General features: G+C 45.3%; 1 protein-coding gene across 4 annotated transcripts in view; it reads right to left on the bottom strand.

The window, feature by feature from the left end:
• Nucleotides 1–14,481, bottom strand: part of LOC144175026 (dopamine receptor 1-like) — a 545,209-nt gene that overhangs the window by 193,214 nt on the left and 337,514 nt on the right. For 3 of the 4 annotated variants that reach the window (XM_077704046.1, XM_077704048.1, XM_077704044.1), the window contains one exon: nucleotides 8,769–8,892. The gene's annotated coding sequence lies outside the window, so the exon portion shown is untranslated. Of the gene's footprint in view, nucleotides 1–8,768; nucleotides 8,916–14,481 lie in introns of all 4 variants that reach the window. The other variant, XM_077704045.1, reaches the window with a different exon arrangement.

Below are 14,481 nucleotides of genomic sequence, written 5' to 3' on the forward strand. Positions count from 1 at the left end.
AGCGGGCGGGTGACAAAAACCCGCTAGCCTATACGCATACTTATTATGAGAGCCCGGAGCGGAAGGGTCATGCGCGGCTAGCTTTGTTGCTGCCTGGCGGCCAACGCCCATGCCTTGTTAGCCATTCCTGGCGACGACACTGCGCAGGCCGTTGTTGCTACTCGCTGGGGAATACTTTCTTCTCTGGGAGTCATTGCGGATAGGCAGAACTTTAACGGTTTAGGAAAATGGCGGCTGAAGAAAAAGGTGCTGCTTAAACCAGTTGGAGGTGCACGCTTTGTTGTACCATGACTGTGGTAACGACAATAATGATAAATTTATGACCGTTTACAGGGTTTCCAGAATGTTACACTGAGGCATTCGGTACTTTACATGTTGTTATGTTGAATTAGTTACTTTCACTCTGGAACTTCGTCATTTTCTTGGGCCCTGGGCCAATAGTGGTGACAGTACCTTAGGTACAAAAGTTCAACTCCAGTTCCTACGAGACACTGAACTAGACAAATTTCTCTAGATCGCAGACAGAGCAAGTGTGTCACGTTATCTGCTCTTTCGCACTGTGGCGTTCATCTATTTATTTTTCTTGTGTTGGTGTCAATGTGGCGTTCATCTATTTATTTTTCTTGGTTTAATGTTGTTACTCATTATTTTTTTCGCGTCGTCTACTTTTCATTTTGTTTCAGCGTTTCCATTAACGATTTTCTTTTCAATTGTATTTTTATGTCCGGACTCTGCTGGCAGCATTCTTTTCTTTTCCTTTTCTTCTTTTTAACGTTTCTTGTTTGTCTTCTACCTGCTGTACCCCTAATGTCTAATATTCGCCACTCATCAACGTAGTCACTCCCCCCCCCCATCTGGTGTAGCAAGCCTTGTCCCTAGCAGGGCTGATCTCACCAGTTCACAGTAAAAAACATTCTCTCTCTCTCTCTCTTCTTTAGACTTTTAATTTTTGCTTTTTGTTTCGGTACCATTCTCCTTTTTTGTGTTTCTGTTTTCTCGCTTCCTTTTTTAGGAATACACTCCTTCACCCCCCCCCCCCCCCCTCCCGGAGTGAAATTCTGTATATGTAGCTACAAGGGGGAGGGGAGCGGACGGGATCAATTACAATAAATCACAATGAAGTGGTGAGAAGGAACGAATATACAGCCAAGATGAAAGATGACCCGTGATGTGCGCATGCGCCTCGCCTGCGAAGTGCGCGAGCGCGGCGGAGGTCTGGTGCGCCGATCAGCTCCTAGGTGCTTTTGTATATGTGTGTGGACGGCCTCCGCCATCAGCAACGGCGCTAGATAACTGGTGTGCCGCGCCGATAGGCAGAATGGACGATAGGCACAGAAAAAAAAATAGTCACATGGAGGATTGATTTCGGCCCGCTTAGCGATCGACGAAAATCAACCAAATGAGGCGTGATTGCGCGTGTCTAATCAGATCGCCCTGTAATTATTTTGAATAAATAAACCTTACTATCCTCGGTTATACAGGGTGTCCCAGCTATCATGCGCCAAGATTTCAAAACCGAGCAATAGCTTTACTCGAAGAAAACCAAGTGTATAATGTTTCCAGTACAGTGGAGTAGCGGGCAATAATGTTTTCGTGAACGAGATTCAATTAATTAATTGTACTTGATTGCCTAACTATAGAAGTACTGCCCGAATCACTAAAGCTTCAATGAGGCACTTGTAGGTATACCCACAAGGGGCATCCGACTGCTGTATTTTCAGCGACGAAGTTACTGCGTACTCATTTATTCTGACTGATAAAGAAACCCCGCGAAATATGAAAAATACTACGTGACAGTGCTCCCGCCACTTCAGAAAGCAGTGCCCTTGAACAGGCTGCCTCAGAGTTTGTCAGAATTACATAAAGAAAAGAAAGAAAGAAGAAAGCGCGACCAAATTTGTGCCTTAATTATCTGCAACACGCACCCTTCCATGCATTCAATTATCAAGGTGATGCGCTGTCTCTTAGGGCTTTTGACAGGAAAAGCAGTTGCTTTCGATCAGGTTACTTGAGGGCGCTGCTTTTTGAAGCGCGTGGCATCGCTGTCGCGTGGTATTTTTCATATTTCGTGTTTTTTTTATCAGTCAGAATAAATGAGTGCGCACTTTTTTGTGGCTGAAAATACCGCAGTGAGATGCCTCTCGTGGGTACCTACGAGTGCCTCATTGACACTGTAATCATTATTACAGTACTTTTCGAGTTAGATAATTATTGACAATCGATTAATTATCCTCAACGAAAAAGAATTACTGGCCGATACTCCACTGTACTGTAGACATTATGCACTAGGTTTTCTTAGATTAACGCCATTGTTATTTTTTATCATCTTGGTGCATGATAGCTGGGACATCTTACACTCTCGCTTTACTTTAAGAGTGTCGAAGGTTTTTCAGATGCGAAGCATCTCTTGCTCTCGGGTATGTCCCTCCGGCGTCGCGGCGTTGTCCGCACGCTCACTGCACATGCGCAACTCTCCTCCGTTCTTCTCTCCGACAGCTGTGCGCAACACTCTCACTCCGTCTCATTATCATAACAACAGTTGCGCGTGTGCGCTTCGCTGCTCTGGGTGCGCGCATGTGTGCGCACTCTCACTCCGTCTCATTATCATAACAACAGCTGCGCGTGTGCGCTTCGCTGCTCTGGGTGCGCGCATGTGTGCGCATGCGTGCGACTTCCCAACCGGCTCCTCTTCTTTCAAAAGCGGGAATATAAGCGGGGGAGCGCACGGCGCCGGATCAGTCCAGCGCTCGCTCTCGCACTTAACTTGACTTTGCTTGACGGTGTCTCCGTGCAAGATCTTCCGATGAAGACGTGATAGAAGCGACAGTCCCTTCAGCGAGTGGACTGACGCAATGCAATACCAGCGTCAGTCCAAACGCTCCCCCCTGATGCGTCGCATCACATCAGGATTCCCTCGCGGGAAGATGGGTGTCATTTTTTCGCGCTTATTTGCCCGTAGGTACTTTGCCTTCCTAACACTTATTCAGAAGCGGTACAGCTCGCCGTGAGTTGAAGCCGGCTTAAAAAAGGCGAAGAAAAAAGTCGATGCACGATTTTGGCTAGTTTGCACGTATACACGATAATTCCCAGCGGCTGCTTTTCAGCAACGTATCATAAAATGAATACACGCATTGCACAAGAACCGGCTGTAGTTTGCGCCCCAGCCGCGCTCGGCAAAGTATGGCAGAGGGGTGCAATGCTCGTGTTCTAGCGACGAGTTGGGCATTCTTCGCGAAAGATCGCAACCCGATCAGACCACCGTTGACAGCGTCTTTACGTAATTCTAAAAAAAGTATACACCATCCCTTTTTAAAGAAACTATAGAGAAGCGTGAAAGCGACGATTTTTCCGCACTAAGTAAACGCATCTACGAACGACCTAATTGTAAACCGATACGTGATTTATGAGATAAAGCGCGAACGCGAGCGCGAGCGCGAACACAGCCGGCCCCTGGCGGCGGCGGGACGAACCGCTGGATGGCGCTCTCGGGTCATCTGCTGGTTCACGTTGCGCGCGGCGCAAGACGCGTGCTGCACACGACACAACAACCAATATGTGTACTCGTTTGACAATAAGCAATGACACAGTTATCTCTGCTTGCGCATTTCCTCTAGAAACGCAATAATCAGCGGCCGTTGCGGGTTAATGCGCTGGTTTAATTCCACGAAACATATTCGCCGTGGTCACCGCTTGAGTGTGAAATGTGTTATAAACATTGCTTGCACACATTGCACTTTTCTTAATGTTGAGTGCAGCAGTCTGCCGTTTCGGGTACGTCGAAGGGTGCTTTTGAAGGTGGCGTGGTGATTATTAAAAGGATAGAAGTTTTGTACGCGAAACGGGTAAGAAGCGACAAGACCTGTGCATACCCGTGCATTTGCTACACCCTTCTAAAATTACACTGTTTCCTTATAGAAAGAAGAAACAAACAAAAACAATTACACTGCCCACGACCCGTGCGCTATCGCCCATATATTACCAGGGGCGTAGTTTACACCCGCAAGCGCCTGTGTGATCGTGTTCTTCCCGCACGTTTTCTACAATAAATACCATTTTTGGAAAGTCATTGTTTATACTGAGTTGCTAATTTTACGTATTATTTAAAATACGTTTCTATGGATGCGCAAGAGTATTTAGGGGGATTTCGCGGTAAAATTAAGCAGTTGTGAGTTTGCGTCTGTCATGTGGCATTTCGTGGGTCATTTTCATATATAACATTTTCAAATCCCGACATGAATCACCTTGTCCAGAAATGTGCCTCACTCAGCATAACCAAATGCCTAATATGGTGACGTCTTATCCTGTTAAGGTGAACCTAAGTTTGAAGAAAGAGGAAAAATCGCGTAATATAATGCACGTTGTTGCCCACATGTGTGAGGGGTGTGTGCCATGGCTCGCTGGTTTTTTTTAAATTTTTTCCCACAATGCTTGCTTTCAATACAATTTTGAAAAAGGCGAGCCACAATTCATGGACAATCTCGCACCAAAGGGCGGTTAATCAGTTTTGAAAATACGTGTTGAAGTACTGCTTTTTCACCGCTACGGAACACGATGCCTAGCGTACTTTTGATTGTAAGTAGTACTGATAACTGACGTTTGGCTTTTCGCATCACATGCGTTCTCTTCTCGCTGCTCTTGCAACGTTGGCAGACCACCCCCCCTCCCGAAAAAAAAAAATGCACAGAAAACTTTTATCCTTGCATTTTTTTAACCAATCCTCAAGCATTAAATGCCAAGACCAAGGCGATGTTCAGTTTACAAAACAAAGTAGTTACCCGGAACCCGTTGCGCTGATTTGCAACGAGAAGTAAAAAGGAATCGTTTTACTACAGATGCAACAGCGCAACTTTATTTGCCATCTTTAGGGTTCGTAAGCGACCTTATACGCAAGAATGCAAACACATCTCGCTGTTTCAAGCACCTGTTATATTTTAAAAGGAACGCAAATGATCAACAGAGCAGCCGTAACAGAAAAGTTGTGCCCACTGTGAGGTCCCAGAAGCTTGGTTTGCACACTGTAAACCTGCTTGTCGCTTTGCGAAAACCTAGCTAAACATGAGATGTTGCTTGTACTGCGTGCGTTGACAATTCAATTCGCAAGTTCACTTGCGACGAAAGCCGTAAATAAGTGATCCGACACCGTTATTCATCAAACCTTCCTTCAGAGTCGCTAAAATTTCATTTAAATGAAATTTTGAAATTAAATGAAACCCTTAGAGCGGTTACATTTATATCTCTGCGCTGATCAAAATTCAGTAATTTTATGTTGCCTTTCGAACACACAAAAATATCGTAAGCTCTGAGAAAGATTGTCGGGGCAGGTAGGTTGTGTTACCATTTCAGGGCATCCCACAAATGCAAGAATGCGTCATGCTACCAGTGAAAGCGATTTCGATTGCCCTTTTAAGCTGAATTTCAGAGATCGAGGCTTCATGATTTGTTTCTGCTTATGCTTTTATTGAAGGCTCAAAGCCATAGTATGGAAAGATCGAGCTTGCTATGAGCCACGGCGTACAAGTTCATTGTCACTATTACGGCCATTCTGCGATTCCCGATGGGTCGTCGCTTTTTTTGCATAGTAATGAAAACTTCCTGCCGCTTCCATGCTATACATTGAACGTTGAGGAACCGAAATACAGCATACCACTCTTGTTTGCGCCTTTCGTGCGCACATACGGCGGGAAAAAGGCACGAAGCGCGCCCACAGTGTGCATTCTTACGGGCCGCTCAGCGGAGCATCCACACCAGCAGCGCGACGCTGTCGCCATCTACATGTTGATCTCGCGGCGAATATTATTGTACTCCTTCTTCACGATCGATGCACGTATTGTCATATCCAGAACCGTTCCTTTTTTGTGATTTTCAACTTACTATTTTACCACAATAGCAGCACGGTTTCACGCATGTAGAGTCGTCTTAGCGGATAATTGTTGTGTAATTTGTCTCGGGATACTTTTTCTAACACAAGAGTTAGAGCCATTTTCTGTAATCATACTCTGTCCGCAGATGGATATGCTTCACTGCAGAACAGGCAACGTGAGGAAGCCAGCTTACAAAGACCAATTTTAAATACAAATACAAAGCCAATACAAAAACCAGAACACCGATGCCCTGAAATGCCTCTTCACCTTTAAACTTGCGTGCATTGCGAAAAAGAAATTTTTAGAGGCAATTTAAGCCACCTGATATCAAAATATGAGAGCCTTGAAGCTTTTTTTAAAAATTGTTTTATGAGAACTTTTCGGTCAGCCAACCAGTCTATGGGGAAATGCATCAGTTTTTTGACAGTACGCCGTCCGTCCAACTAAGTAGGCTTTTGCATTAAAAAGCTTTCGCTTTAAAATAATCGATATGGGCCCGTAGAACGCTGTGTATCAGCTGAATTCAGTTTTAGAAGTGAATTATGAAGGCGTACTGCTACGCGGTTTTCTGATTCCCCGCAGCGGCACGCTTGCAGCGTGGCAGACAGCTTTTAAGAAAAAAATCGGAAAATTTCTTATATAAATGACCTCCAGCTGTTTGTAATGATAGCTTTAATGCAACCGCACTAAGAAGAAACGTAAGCGGGTTTAATGGGTTTTAGGGGCTGCAGAGTGGAATTGCAGCACTTGTGCGGTACCGAGCGTGCGCTTTTATTCTACTGCAGGACGAGGCCTGCACGTAACCTGCTTTTGCAAGTGCGTAACCGTGAACTGCACTTGCAAATCCAATAAGCCTGTGCTGATGCACCTCCCCAGTTCAAACGGTGCAGACGAATAGAAGAGACTTTATTGAGTTCCATTTCGAACACGAACTCAGCCCGGATAGAACGCTCTTGGGACTGCAAAGTAGCTGGGCCGAGTAGTTGCAACCTTTCTCGTTGACGCGTTGCCAATTTAAAGGTGGCTCGAAATATAAAACATTTGACATGGTCGGGAAAGAAGAGTGAAAATGGATAATTTTGTTTTGGTTTAGCGGAATTTTCGCAATTTTCTTTTTCTCTTTCAGAGCCCACTTGCTTACGCACCAATGCAGCAAACACATCGTCTTACCATCTCCCGCGTTTCTGCCACTGTTGTACGGCTGAAGACACGAACACAAAGTAAACCGTAAGCAAAAAAAAAAAATCTAAACGTACGTACCCACAAATACTTCGTGCAAAACTAATCTTAAGCGTACACAAATTTAACATTATTCTAAAGGACCCAGGACACGACAAACATCGAGAGGCACGTCGCACTCCGGGAATATAAAAGCAAACCTAAATTGGGATCTAAATTCTTATAAATACTCAGAGCATTTCACATTATTGCCTCTAGCGAAGCACTTTCCTTTTGCACCGACTCAAAGATTTTTTTCGTCCTTGGAGAAAGGTGAGGAACCACCACCTAAAATTTAACGTGGACAACGAGTGCGAAGTAACGTAGGAAGCATGCGTAACAAGGGTTACTCACACCATCCACAGAACGCGATGTAAGGCTAAGATTAAGGTCCCCTTGACCGACCTGGGGGGAAGCTTAATCTTAGGTACAGAGTATATGAGTTGTGCAAGACAGCCATGCGCGTGTGTAAATGACCCCGATAATCGCCCGGAGACGGTGAAGCATCTTTAGCTACTTCACCGAGGTTTTGTGATGTGTCTTCCTAAATCCAATACGCATTCACGCAAGAAAAGCAGCTAAACATAAAAACGAAAATGGCAGTATCATTAGTAACGAATAAAAGTAATATAATAAATATAACAGTAACAACAAAGCAAACTCACCGAAAATTAACTATTACAAAGGTCTATCCCAGCACTCTCTCGCTATTAAATCACGAAGAACGCTGTCGCACTTAATAGAAAACCTTGTGATATATGCATGAGGTTTGGCTAGAAACCTCACCTGATTTCAGTCTTGTATTTTGTCGTATTCTTGAACTGGTGGGCAAAATAAAGTCAATTGACTGTCTGTCTCTTGTCTTTTCTCTGTATCTCCCTCACTCAAAAGTCTTTTCCTTCCCTTTCTCTCTCTCACTCTCTCTCCGTTTGATTTTCTGCCGCAAATAGAAGACCGAAATGATACCGCAGACCTTGGCGGCTGCGCACAAATCTCAGGTTCGTAGAAGCAGGGGTTTGTACTAGTCAGGTGCTTTTATCAGTCGTCCTGAACGTATCAATACGATGCGCTACGCTATCTGGTGTCCATAAATCAGGCTCTTTGCATGTTCTGGTCTTTGAAGTTTATTATCCGAGTTTTATTTTCCACTGACAGCATCCATTATTGTATGCTGCAGCGAATGAGATCCCAGAGTATTACCGCATAACTGCTGAAGGCCGGGGAACTAATGTGGTGGAGGAGTTAATTTCGAGTTACACTCCCCAAGCACTAGAACCCTCGTCTTACCCAGCCCGCCCCCTCCTTATGCTGGGCTGGCGCAGCGGCCTATAGAGCCGCATCAACATGGACACATAACGTTCAGCCGCAGCAGGATAGGGAAATATTAGTTGTTCAAACAGGTTTCTTTTCACATTTAAACGCCACGGAACTTACTCAGCGCAGATTTTTGAAACTTGTTCAGCTCATCCACCACTGAATTATTCTCACAGGACGGGCAAAATTGTATCATCAGCGAGATGAAGAACCCATAAGCACATGCGAGAAAAAAAAGACCCCTGCGTGACTTATTTTGGGCGCATGCTAATTGATCCTCCGGCAGGAACGAGGTTTATGCCGCTCTGAAAAGCGTCGACCTTTACATCTTTTCTTGGCCGCGGCGTACAAAATTAAATCATCGTTTCCACTTACCGATTGGTAGTACAAAAGCCTTGGGAGCAATCCGTGCCGCCAGACTGGAGGACGGCCCGCGGCTCCGCCAAAAAGATGCGTCGAGCGTTCAAGACCTCATCCCGACTACACGAACCAGGTCCCGCTATAAAGACAAGAAATGTGCGACTGAGCAAAAAAAAGTTAACTTCCGTGCTGTTCAATCAATGCAAAACTGGTGTGCGCGCACACGCTCGCGGATTCATGCAAAAGTTCACATCGGAAAAATAACAGCCACAAGAACTCATTATGGAATGGAAGAACCAATCAAGCCTTCCTGCGAAATTTATGCCAGGCGACAAAGAAAAAAAAAAACAGCCGTCAATGTAAAGATAAAATAACAGTCGTACCAACCCCAGAAAAACAGAATAAACTTCGTTTCTGGCGTAGGCTCTTGTAACCCAGCGCGGAAATGCTCGACGAAGAGCCCTCGGAAGCCACGCCGTAAAGAGATCGGCCCCTGTTCGTAATTGAAGGGGCTGTGTCGGAAAACAACAACAAAAAGAACGCCTTGCGCTCCCGAACCTGCAAGTCTTCGACCTTTTTTTTTTTTTTTCTGAGAGGGAGGAGGGAGAGAGGCAGTGTAGAGCTGCTTCTTTCACTTCCTTTGTTTTTAGTTTTCGGAGCAATTTGCGGAGATTTTTACCTGATCTACACGGTAGCACAATATCTCATCTTGAGCAGCTACAATTAGGAGGAAAAAAATCAAATAAAAGGGAACAAAAGGGCACAAAAGTAGGAAGACACAGTATTCCTTCTATAAGAAGGTAAGGGATTTACCGGGCCTGACTAGAAAACATCGTTACGAAACAAGGGTAAGAGCCAGCCAGGTGAATGCGCCGGGTTGCCACGCCAGGCCGTACGAAACACCTATTTCATCCTCAAAGCTCCCGTTCGGAACAAATTGTTTCACTTGCGCACGCCCCGGGCAAGCAACAAGCGAATACTGGGCGCACCGACGGCGCCAGCGGAGACGCGGTTACGGTTCAAACGACTTCATGGTTATCTTCGGTATCCTTGCCTGCCATTCTTGCTTTGTGTTTTGCTGAGGCCTTACTTCGTATTTCATTATCGGTGCTTGTTTTAATGACCCCCTTCCCCCTTTCCGTGGTAAAAATAAGTATATGGACAGGTTAGTGGGTTGAGAAACCGTGCAATTGTCTTTACGTGGGCGCAGAGGTCTCGCAGCTACCTCAAAATGTAGTAACATAGCGAAGTAGCGAAAGGATGTCACTTGGGAAGGCACTGCCTTATGTTTATATTTATGCACGGTGCTTCTCTTGTCGGTTTTTTCTGCACCAGCCTTTAAGAAAAATAGGGCTGTAGGTATAGTGATTTACATAACGTTTTCCTTTGCTCGGCAGTTATCATGATTTACGTTACTCGGCGGAGGGATCAGGGAAAAAATGTGCGGGAAATAAATAAACTACGGCGTCGCACGACAGAATCGCCTGGAGGAACATTGGGGAGGCCTTCGTCCTGAAGCGGACACAAAGAAAATGATGATGATGTTGACGATGACAACGTTGTTAATGATGATGATGACGGCGATGATGATGGTGATGACGGTGATTATGATGATGACGTTGATGATGACACCGTGAGACAGAATATATAAATAGCCCTACATATATGGCATGTGCTGTGGGCACCGTTCCTCCCGCTTCCATGGAAGATTCCTTTGCAAACAGCGTCAAGGGCCCTTTAAAGAGTCTCTTGGGGATCTAAATAATTACAGGGGAATTTCACCACGGCGCATGAGTCAGCCTGGGTGTAATTGTAGCTGGTGGTTTATACATTTAGAAAGTTTAAAATATTCCAATGACACCTTCGGGTACCGATCTGTGCGAGAAAAAGGGATAACGGAGAGAACACTGGGGAGCAGTACGTTCGGTTGACACCACTATAATGGGTTCTGGCGACAATAAAAAGATTCAGCCGGCCTAAGACGTCAGAAGCAGCTGTCCTCAAGACCCACTCAGACGAAGCTTTCCTCGCTCACGGTAAGAGCGAAGGGGTTAAGCACAGGAAAATCCTTAAGGACCGTGAACTGTGTTTGGGCTTGACATGGGCAAGAAGCCCCATTTTCCTGACTTGCAATAGCATAACAAGCTACGCTTTGTATATAGAAAAAAGAAACGCACTATAAAACGTGAACAGAGACGTGCCAGGCTTTGCGTTTGTAGAAATTAACGGCTTGCAATCACCAAGCCTTGATGTACTGCGGCGAGCGCCCCAAGGGTCGGTCTTAGGTCCACTCTTGTTATCGAGCTATGTCAATGATATTTCTGACGACCTTGTCATGGGTTCGACTGTGAAGATACTTGCGTTTGACTAAGTTATTTATACAGTCCTTAGTAGCTATTTGCATCGATTATCGCTTAATAAAAACTCGTAAATTGCTGACTGGTGAGAGCTGTTGCAAATGGTCATCAGCAACTCAAGAACTCGCACTCTTACAAACCCACTCAAGAAGACTCTTTTTGAATACAAGTAACACATCCGTGATAAATACATGGAATTCTCGGAAATTATTGGATAAATAAATGGAAAAATATTTAGGTTTGACGATTAATAAGAAAGGTGGCTGGGACACTGACATAGACAAAATTTTCGCCGAGGGCTAAGGAAAATATATGCTTCCTAAATAAGAAGGAAACTGGAAGCATTGGCTTGTGCGTTAAAACTTTCCGCTATAAAACTTAGTTCGATCATTGATAAAACACAAGTAAATTGTGTGTGGTCCATATTTAAAGACAGACATCGAAAAAGTGGAGGGATCAGTGGACTAAGCGCACGATTTATTTCTTCAGATTTCAGGCGTCTATCCTCCGTTTCTGAAGTGATAATAAAATGTGCGCTAGAATCACTCGAAACATGGCGGAAAACTTCAACGCTGAACTTTTCCAGAGCGATAGCTTTAGCTAATACTCCAGGTAGATACCCAGAAAACACTTCTTTCTGTCAATCCGCGCATCAAGCTCAGCCAAGGTCAAGCCATAGCCTCGTGCGGTTGCGGAGTAAAAGCGGCTAATAGCTCGTTCGTCCAAAGGAGGGAGGGGTGCCAAGAGGGAGACAGAGGGCGAGAGTAGGGGCGCGGGACATCAGGACATCAATAAGGAGTCGCCGGCTGCATACAAGTTCTTGCGCTTTCGCGCCTACAGCGCGGATTACGCCCATCAGCCTCTGTGTTTTGTCTTGTGGTGAAATTGTGTGCGCGTTTACTGCGCGCCCTCGACGCGAAGAGAGAGCTGTCTCTTCGACAAACTTGGTTTAACCGTGTTCAACCATGACAACTTGTATTAAACTTTACGGAGACGATCCGGTTTTAAAGAAAGATTTGTACATTCAGATACCTCCACTGACATCAGCAAGACTGAATCACTCAGAAAATATCAAACCATACGCTCCTAAAAAAAAAAAAAAAAAACGCTTCTCCGCCGTAAACAAGCGCAGTTGGCATTCTAGGGTTGTCTTTTCCTCTTCGTCACTGGCGTAATGTGCTGCTTCGAAGTTTAATGCTTCTCTTTCTTGAACATGCACATATAAGCAAACTCCTGAACTGCGCAGTGATTACAAGTTACACGGGATAAAGGTTCACCTACCCCCACGCTAACGCATGCCCCGACCTAACGACCGCGGAAGTACCTACCTATGTCAATATACATCCTGTCTACCCTGGCAACTCAATCTTAGTACATGGACGGGAGTAACGGCAGGGAAAAAAGGCTGCGTCCTTTGTGAACTACGAAGTGGTTTAGGCCAAATGCCTTGCGGACATATTAAAGTGCGTGGTAAGAAAGGGGATATACATAACGCCAGGACCGTTCTAAACATTCTCTGACTTTCTCATCGACGACCGGGTGACAATCGTTAGTTACGTAATCCTTCAAACCATGAGAGAGAAACCCAAGAAACCGTGAGAGATCCACACAATGAATAAGCGTGCATTTAAATGGGAAATTTGGAGCGCGCTTTGCGTGTGCAGGGGGCGTGAAGCCGCTGACGTGGTCCCGCTCTTTCACAGCTTCCCCTGCTCTATCCGGCGCTGTAGTTGGGTCAGGGTTAGCTTTGACTTTAATAAGGTAACCCTCCTAGTTATGAGCAGAGACAGGGGAAGTACTTGGTAGATTGAAGTTAAGGCGAGTGATTATTGGTAAATATGCGGTGTGAGGAGGGTGTTGGAGAGCAGATATCGATTCTAGAAATAAAGCGCCCGATGAAAGTTCGGCTGTTCAGAATTCATGGTCAAAGGGAAATCAATATACGGTGCCTGGTGTTTCGAAACCCCTCAGAGTTCCTTGATCACATCAAGGCCGGCGAGCATGTAGCACCAATATTAAACTGAAGTCCAGCCGTCACTGCGGGCGATTTCTGGCGCACGCGCTTTCCTATGGAACGCGTCGCCGCCAATGGGAATTGATATATTTTTGTGTTTTACTCTTTATAAGGCAGGCATCGCTAGGAGATGCGTCGCAACCAATAGGAATCCAGCGTGCGCCGAACGTTAGCTGTTTTTCAAACGCTTTTAAAGACGATTGTCTGTCTTGGGCTACTTATAGGAGAAAATTTTAGTCCGTCCGTCCGTCCGTCCGTCCGTCCGTCCGTCCGTCCGTCCGTCCGTCTGTCTGTCTGTCTGTCTGTCTGTCTGTCTGTCTGTCTGTCTGTCTGTCTGTCTGTCTGTCTGTCTGTCTGTCCACAACCTCCATTCAATTCGTCACAAGAGGAGCGCGATGGGTGGCAGCGGAGAGTGGAGTAGGAATTACGCGGCAGGGGCGGCAGTTTAATATCGTCTTTCAATGACGTGGAGTGAAGAAAGAAGATACGCGGACAATTTTTCTAAGCGCTGCTTAGAAAGTTGCAAAGCGGAACATCGTTCTGTTTGTTGACACGTACAAGATTTTAAGCAGTTTTCCAAAGCCTAAGCGGACTGATGTCTCTAATCACGTTAATGTTAGGACTGAAAAACAAAGCCCAAACTACGATGAACTCGCTACATCATGTGGTGCAATCATGCTGCAATGTGCTCAGCAGTGAACTGTGCAGCCAGAATGCATTGATGCTTCCTGCTTTACCGCTGCGTAACGTTCACGCAAGGTTGTCAGCTTTTGCTTTCCTTTCAGTTTTTTTTTCTCTCGTGCATAGCACGGAAACATGCAAGTTGCTGTCCTCAGCAGTGCACGCCACCTCCATGATCTTTTGAAAGGTCGTCTTGCGCCACTACGCATATTTCAAAACTTCAGGAGCAGTACATATTGCAAAATACAAGTTGTGTATAAGCAGAATGCTAAAAAAAGGGGACACACAATCAGCAACTAACCAAAAAACGAAAGTGGGGGGGAATAGTCGAAGCAAGTGGATAAGGAGGAGGACGTAAAAATGAGAATAGCGAGTAATAGTCGACGCAAGCGCACGCAGAGAAAAATCAGGAAACATGCTCCAGCAAAAAAAAAAAAAAAAAGGGGGGGGGGTTCGGGTGGAAGATGAGATGAAAGCTGCCCCGCAAGGAACGTAATCATCATCGCAATCTTGCCACTTCATCCTTTTTGTTAGTCATGCTTAAATGGATCGCCCTGCATAACAGCAAGAGTGAGAGATAAGGTTTAAGAGAAAGAATAAGTAAGAAAACACAGTGTCGAGTGGTAAGCTAGCGGAGCGACTGAATAATAATGCGGTGAGCTTATGCAAATAACGG

The sequence above is a fragment of the Haemaphysalis longicornis genome, unplaced genomic scaffold (genome assembly GCF_048455015.1).
Source record: "Haemaphysalis longicornis isolate Haplotype H1 unplaced genomic scaffold, Haemaphysalis longicornis Haplotype H1 scaffold_3, whole genome shotgun sequence".
Lineage (NCBI taxonomy): Eukaryota > Metazoa > Arthropoda > Arachnida > Ixodida > Ixodidae > Haemaphysalis > Haemaphysalis longicornis.